The 8003-nt window shown below is 27.1% G+C and overlaps 1 long non-coding RNA gene across 1 annotated transcript; it reads left to right on the top strand.

Annotated features, from left to right (window-relative positions):
• Positions 1-4673, top strand: LOC136974135 (uncharacterized). The gene is made up of 2 exons (XR_010880608.1): positions 1-101; positions 4221-4673. It is a non-coding gene; the product is annotated as an uncharacterized lncRNA (long non-coding RNA).
• The last annotated feature ends 3330 nt before the right edge of the window (positions 4674-8003 follow it).

The following is an 8003-nucleotide window of genomic DNA, read 5'->3' as shown; positions in this document are numbered from 1 at the left end:
GCCCTATTATTTTGTATAAAAGCTGTAACTCCAGATTGAGAAAAATATCTTCTACAAGACTTCCAAAGACAACGAATAAAGCATCATGTCGTCTGCTGATGGTAATATTATAATTTTTATTTAAAATATTTTTAAATGTTAAAATTACTTAATAAGTTAATATTACTTAATAAGTTACTTAATTACTTAATATTTATATAGAATGTGAATTTGATTTTAATATGAAACAGAATGTGGGCAAAAAAAGAGGTCCAAAACCTAAAAATGTCGAAGATGAATCAAAAAAACAAAAGTTTGACCTAGACCTGTCTACAGATACTGCAAAATGTTCTAAAATTCGGCCATTTAAGATAAAAGTATGCGACAATCAAACAATGGAAGTCATCGAATTCAAGTCAGTTTGGTATATATCATTAACAAAAATGAAAGGGAATTATCCGCCCAACAAGTATAATATCAATGTTAAGGACTTTAAATTATATAAAAAAGCTTTCGATGCAATGACTGAACATTTAGATCAGAATGTTTAATTTAAGGAAAAAAGCTTTTAGAGGGTATGCCAAAACTTATAGGGCTTTTATTTTAGAAAATATAGATCCAGCTGTCTGTTTTGAAAAAATAACATCAAATATTTATGATATTTTAGTTAATGATAATTTTGTTTGTAGAAGGAAATTTTTAATTAATTTAAAAACTAAATTTTTAAAATATAAAGAAGATGATATTATAGAGTATCAAGATGTATATTTTTCTAGCCATGTTGAGCATATTTTGTCCTCATATATGATTGGTGAAAAATTACGAAATGCATTTGATACAATTCTAAATTATATTGAAGAGTTTATAAAATATGGATCAGGGTGGATACTAAAAGAAATTATATTTATAGATGTCAATATTGGGATATATAAAAATGAAATTGGTGGCTGCGGCCATATTATTCTTCCTAAACATCTAGTTCTCAAACGTTGTGTATTAAATATAAAGTGCTCAGATAACCAATGTTTTTTATATTGTATAGTTGCACATTTATATCCCTCAACTAGTAGTAACAGAAATTCTATTTATTTATATAGAAAATATTTAAAATATTTAAATATAAACCGTTTAAAATTTCCCATAAATGTGAAAAATATTCCCACATTTGAGAAAAATAATTGTCTAAGTATTCATGTATATGGGTATGAAAAGAAATTAATTTATCCAATCTATATAAGTAAATTTCAATTTGAAAAAGAAATTAATTTGTTATTGTATAAATCTCATTTTTTTTAATCCGGAATTTTAATAGACTAATGTCTGATAAATCATCAGCAAGAAAATTTTGTAAACTCTGTTTAAATGGTTTTGAAAGAAAAACTACTTTAAACGATCATATAAAATTTTGTTCTAATCATAAATATCAAAAAGTATCTACTCCAAAAGGAGACAATACAATTGTAAAGTTCCACTCACATGAAAAGTCATTATTTCATGCAATCTGTATATATGCAGATTTTGAATCAATTTTGGAACAGGTATCTTCTGATGAAATAGACCCTAAAATAAGTTGTACTAAAATTGTTGAAATTCATAAACCTATATGTTATTCCATTATAATTATTGAAAATGAGGATAAAATAATATATGCTAATTTTTATTGTGGAGATAATGTTGTTAATAATTTTTTAATTGATATTCAAATGCAGCTGAATAATTTGTTAGATAAAATAAATCGCAATGTTGAAATTAATTTAAATACTGTTTCCAATAATTTTAAACATTTGTGTCATATTTGTAAAGAAAAATTTGGTGATAATGATCTGCGTGTAATGGATCACGATCATCAGACAGGTCTTTTTCGGGGGTGGGCCCATAATTGCTGCAATTTAAATTACCGACTAAAAACGTTTATCCCCATTATATTGCACAATTTTTCAGGTTATGATTCGCATTTAATTTTTAAAAATATTCCCTCTAAATTATTTTCAAAAATCAAAATTATTCCTATAAATTCTGAAAAATTTACAACATTTTCATTAGATTATTTTAAATTTATTGACAGTTTTCAGTTTTTAAATTCTTCTCTTTCAGTTTTGACTGACAATTTAAAAAATGCAAATTATAATTTTCCAATTTTTAATCATTTTTTTCGTCGCAGCAAATATAGAGAATTATTAAAAAGGAAAGGAATTTTTCCGTATTCCTATTTTAAAAATAAGCAAATATTAAATGAAATACAACTACCCCCAAAAAAATGCTTTTATAATGAATTATTAGGAGAAAATATTACAGATGATGATTACAATCATGCTCAATTAGTTTGGGATAAATTTAATTGTAAAACTTTCAAAGACTATTTAAAATTATACCAATATGTTGATACAGTATTATTGGCAGATATATTTCAGAATTTCAGAAAATTAAGTTTAACATATTATAATTTGGATCCTGTATATTTCATAACTACGCCCGATTTAACATGGAACTGTGGTTTAAAAATGACTAAAATCCAATTGGAATTATTTAATGATTTAGATATGTACCTTTTCATTGAAAGTGGAATTAGGGGCGGAATAAGTTTAGCGGGAAAAAGATTTGCAAAAGCAAATAATCCATTAATACCCGACACATATGATAAAAATCAACCTCATAATTATATTCTGTCGATAGATGCGAATAACCTTTACGGATTCGTAATGAGTGCATATTTACCCGTAAATAATTTTCGATGGCTGCACAAAGATGAAATAGATGCTCTAGACATACCTAATATATCAAATAAAAATAGTATAGGATATATCTTAGAGGTTGATTTAAAATATCCTGAAATTATTCATGACAGACATGATAATTTGCCACTCGCTGCTGAACACACACATATCCCATACAATTTATTATCCAATTACCAAAAAACAGTCTTAAAAAAATTAAATTTAAAATATAGTAATAATAAAAAACTAATTCCTACTCTTTTTGATAAAACAAACTATGTAATTCATTATAGAAATTTAAAATTTTATCTAGAGGAAGGTCTAATAATAACTAAAATTCATAGAGTATTGGCATTTTCCCAAAGTGCATGGCTTAAAAAATATATATATTTTAATAATAAAAAAAGACAAGAATCGACTAACGATTTTGACAAATCATTTTTTAAATTAATGAATAATAGTTTTTTTGGCAAAACGTGTCAAAACGTAAGAAAACGTATTAACCTAAAAGCAGCCACGACATTAAATCAGTATCGCAGATATCTAGCTAAGCCATCTGTAGAAAATTTCAAAATTATAAATGATAACCTTACTATTTTTAAAATGAAAAAACCTAATTTAATTCTAGACAAACCAATTTATATTGGTTTTTGCGTATTAGAATTAAGTAAATTGCATATTTACGAAACATTTTATAAAATATTTAAAAATAGATATGGCAAAAACGTACATTTATTATATACCGATACGGATTCACTAACACTTCAAATATATACAAATGATGTATACGAAGATTTTAAATCATTCCCGGATATCTTCGATTTTAGTAATTACCCTAAAAACCATAAATTATATAACGAAGCGAACAAAAGTAAACTAGGATATTTTAAAGATGAAACATTATCGAAACCTATAATTGAATTTTGCTCATTGAAACCAAAAATGTATTCCTATATTTTCGATAAACAAAATAAGAAAACTGCCAAGGGAATTAAAAAATCTGTTGTAAAAACATTTAATCATGATAAATATAAAGAAGTTTTGTTTAATACAGAATTATTAAGGCATCAACAATATGGAATTCAAAGCAAAAATCATATAGTAACAACATATCTACAAAATAAAATTTCCCTTTCTCCATTTTACGATAAAAAATTTATTTTAGATAATGGAATAGATGCACTATCATTTGGGCACTACAATTTTTACTTTTAATTTTGCAGATTCCTCATCATTTCCACAATATGGCTTTATAATAGTATACAAAAGAAAATGTAGTTATATAATACATAGTATTTGTAGTAAAACTTACTCGTGTTTAAAACAAACATGTAATAAAGCGGCATCATTAAAATTACCAAATAATAAAATATACGAATGTAAATTTTTTGTAATAAATGATAAAATAACATTACCAATATTTAACAAATATTTCATAAAATGTAATTGTATGAAATGTAATATTTTATAAAATATAAATGTAATATTAATGTTTATAAATGTAATAATAAATATTTTATTTTCTAGAAATTGTATATTTTAAAAAATTAAGCGAGGCTGCTAAAATTCCCACTAAAGCTTCAGAGGGAGCAGCAGGATATGACATTTTTTGTGTCAAGGGTTTTGAAATAAACTCGAATGAACAAAAAATTATTTTTATTGATCTGGCCATCGAAATACCTAATAATAAATGTTATATCAGATTGGCTCCAAAATCTTCTTTGTCACTAGATAACATAATAATAAATGCAGGCATCATCGATTCCGACTATCGTGGAAATATTGGGGTGATGATGTACAACTTTGGCCCCAAAAATATTGTTATTGAACGTGGAACTGCCATTGCACAAATTATCTTCGAAAAAATCTCACATCCAGTATTTTTAGAAATGGAATCATTAAGCGAGACAGACAGAAATGAACAAGGGTTTGGCGACTGTACCTTTTCTCAAAAAATAAATTTTGATGATTGTAAAGAAATTCTGTGTCTGATTCTGATACTGAAGACTATAATATTACTAAAAAAGTAGTTTTTGAAGACGAAATTACTGTATCTGAAAAAAAAGAAGATACTGTATCTGAAAAAAAGAAAATTTTGGAACTCATAATGATCATAACTACTTGTAACAAAAATTAAATATTTGATATTATTTTGTATGTACTCAAATATAATATATGTAATCCTCATTTTATACTCAAGAATGTACACTCTTATATGTATACATAATATGTACTTGAATAAAACAGCAAATAATATAAAATGTTTTATTTCTTTATAGACGCTACACAACCCCAAATTGACTGGAAAGCTTTCTCATCTTCGGCCATAGACGAAAACGTTATTCGTCAATTTCAAAACTATGTCCACTGGGATACAATTAGTCGACGACGTAATTTATCTGAAGAGTTTATTAGGGAATTCGCGAATAAATTAAATTGGAACCACATATGGAAAAATTACAAATTTCTACCCTCATTTATTATGGACCATATTAACTATGCAAAATGGGATTTAATATGTCAATATCAGATATTAAATGATCATTTCCTTACAACTTTTTTCGACCATCTTGATTGGAATAAAGTAGCCGAACACCAAATTCTTTCGGATGCTTTTATTATTGGCTACGTACATAAATTTGATATTAAAAAACTCTTAAAATACCAACAATTAAAAACCTCAACTTTACGTCAAATACAAGACTTCCTAAACTGGAATTTTGTTTCCCGTTATCAAAAGCTTGACCAAGAGTTCATTGACGAATTTCAATGTCAGCTTTCTTGGTGTTACATTATAAAATATCAAAAATTAGATCGTAATTACATCGTTACCCATCGTGAAAATTTATTCCTATACTTAATGGCAGAATTGTGTCTTGGTTTAGATAAACTAAAAGAAAAAGTGGATACACTTAAATTGTAAAATTTAAATGATTTCTCTGTATTAATGAAAGTAAAAATAAAAAATCTTTCAAAATACTTTCAGTGTCGCATTATTTCAAAAATTATTAATAACATAGAATAATTGCAAAAACACTAAACTTATTACTTATAACACTTATTTACCTAAAAATTACTTATAAATACAACAAATTGAATTTACTTGACAATTTTTGTGATTCGTATGTGTCATTTGACTACTACTGGCACTAATATGTTAGACATGTGGCTGTCACGTGTTAAAGTTTGTCACATGTTCTTTTGACAGATATATTGTGATGTACGGTGACAGTGTTTATTTTCCTTTGTTTCTCATGTCCCTGGGAATTCTTGCCTCTATGTTAATGACCATTGGTTGGTGGTCTGTGTGTGGTTCTTCTTAGTGGAGTGAAGACGTATAGAAGTTTAGTTCGTCTCCCGTTTTCACCCTTGCTGGCTCGATTGATCCAACTTCACCAATAAAAATTACTAACACTATATTGGTTTAGAGTGCATGACGAGTAATTCAACAATTTCTTCGGGTATTTCTAAAAAGGCAGGCATAGACTGGTCGAATCACACACGTTTCATTATGTTAGTTTCTTTACATAATCTGACGTTTAAAATAAAAGGTGTTGGCAAAACGGTGGAAATAGATGAAACAGTGATATGTAAACGTAAATATGAGAAAGGACAAAAAATGAAAAATACTAAATGGGTCGTTGGAAATATATGCCAAGAAGACAAAACATTTGTTTTATATGCCAGGTTAATGACAGATCTGAAATAACTCTGAATTGGATAATATCGAAATACGTGAATTCCAGCAGCATAGTATTCACATTGGAATTAGAATGGAAGGGATATAAGCACATAGACGACTTAGAAGGTTGAAGGAAAAAAGCTCAGTAACAAAGTAAGTTATCCTATTTTTTTATTTGTATTTATTATAATTTTTTTGTTTTGTTTTTTGTGATGATGACTGGAAACACAGCCACGTCTAACATAGGGTAGAAATAAACTTCCCGTCGCCGTCTAGAACGTAGGGAAGAAAAAATTTCCCTGTTGTCAACTTTGCTACCATAGGTAACATTAACCAATTAGATCTATTTCCTTTTCATAAACACGACTGCGCCCAATATACAATCAGTTGACCACACCCTAATATTTCTGTATAAAAGCTGCAGCTCCAGACTGGGAAAAACATCTCCTACAAGAGTTCCAAATACAACGAATAAAGAATCATGTCGTCTGATGGTAAGTATTATAATTTTTATTTAAAATAATTTTATTTTAAAATAACTTAATAAGTATAATATTTATTTAAAATGTGAATTTGATTTTAATATGAAACAGAATGTTGGTAAAAAAAGAGGGCCAAAACCTAAAAATGTCAAAGATGAATAAAAAAAACAAAAGGTTGACTTAGACCTGTCTGCAGATAATGCCAAATATTCAAAAATTCACCCGTTTAAGATAAAAGTATGCGACAATCAAACAATGGAAGTCATCGAGTTCAAGTCGATTTGGTACATATCATTAACGAAAATGAAAGGGAATTATCCCCGCAACAATTATAATATCAATGTTAAAGACTTTAAATTATATAAAAAAGCTTTTGATGCAATTACCGAACATTTAGATCAAAATGTTTAATTTACAGGAAAAAGCTTTTAGAGGGTATGCCAAAACTTATAAGGCTCTTATTTTAGAAAATATTGATCCAGCTGTCTGTTTTGAAAAAATAACATCAAATATTTATTATAATTAAGTTAATGATAGTTTTTAAATTAATTAATAATTTCCTTATACAAACAAAATTAAATTTTTAAAATATAAAGAGGATGATATCACAGAGTATCAAGATGTATATTTTTCTAGCCATGTGGAGCATATTTTGTCCTCATATATGATTGGTGAAAAATTAATAAATGCATTTGATACAATTCTAAATTATATTGAGGAGTTTATAAAATATGGATCAGAGTAAATACTAAAAAGTTATATTTATAGATGTCAATATCTTATATATAAAATTCTCGTCTCACAATTTTTGTTACCGTACTCCTCCGAAACGGCTTTACCGATTTTTACCAAATTTTATATGCATATTCAGTAGGTCTGAGAATCGGCTACTATCTATTTTTCATACCCCTACACCATTTCCCCCTTTCAAAAATATATTTATATTTGGATTAAGGCTTTTATGTCCAACAGATAGTGCTAACTTCCGACGACCTAAGTTTGCTTTTCTGTGAGGCATTATGCTTTTCTGTGAGAATGGACTGAAGCAGATCATTTTCTATCTAACTATATAAATAAAATATTTAATATAACGTATAATACGTATAATATAAGTATAAATAAAATATAATGTTCGTTTGTTCCTAC

The sequence above is a fragment of the Centruroides vittatus genome, unplaced genomic scaffold, assembly GCF_030686945.1.
Source record: "Centruroides vittatus isolate TY-2023 unplaced genomic scaffold, ASM3068694v2 contig_343, whole genome shotgun sequence".
In the NCBI taxonomy this organism is placed as follows: Eukaryota; Metazoa; Arthropoda; class Arachnida; order Scorpiones; family Buthidae; genus Centruroides; species Centruroides vittatus.
Note: the sequence above shows the minus strand (reverse complement) of the source record. Positions and strands in the feature narration are given on the sequence as shown.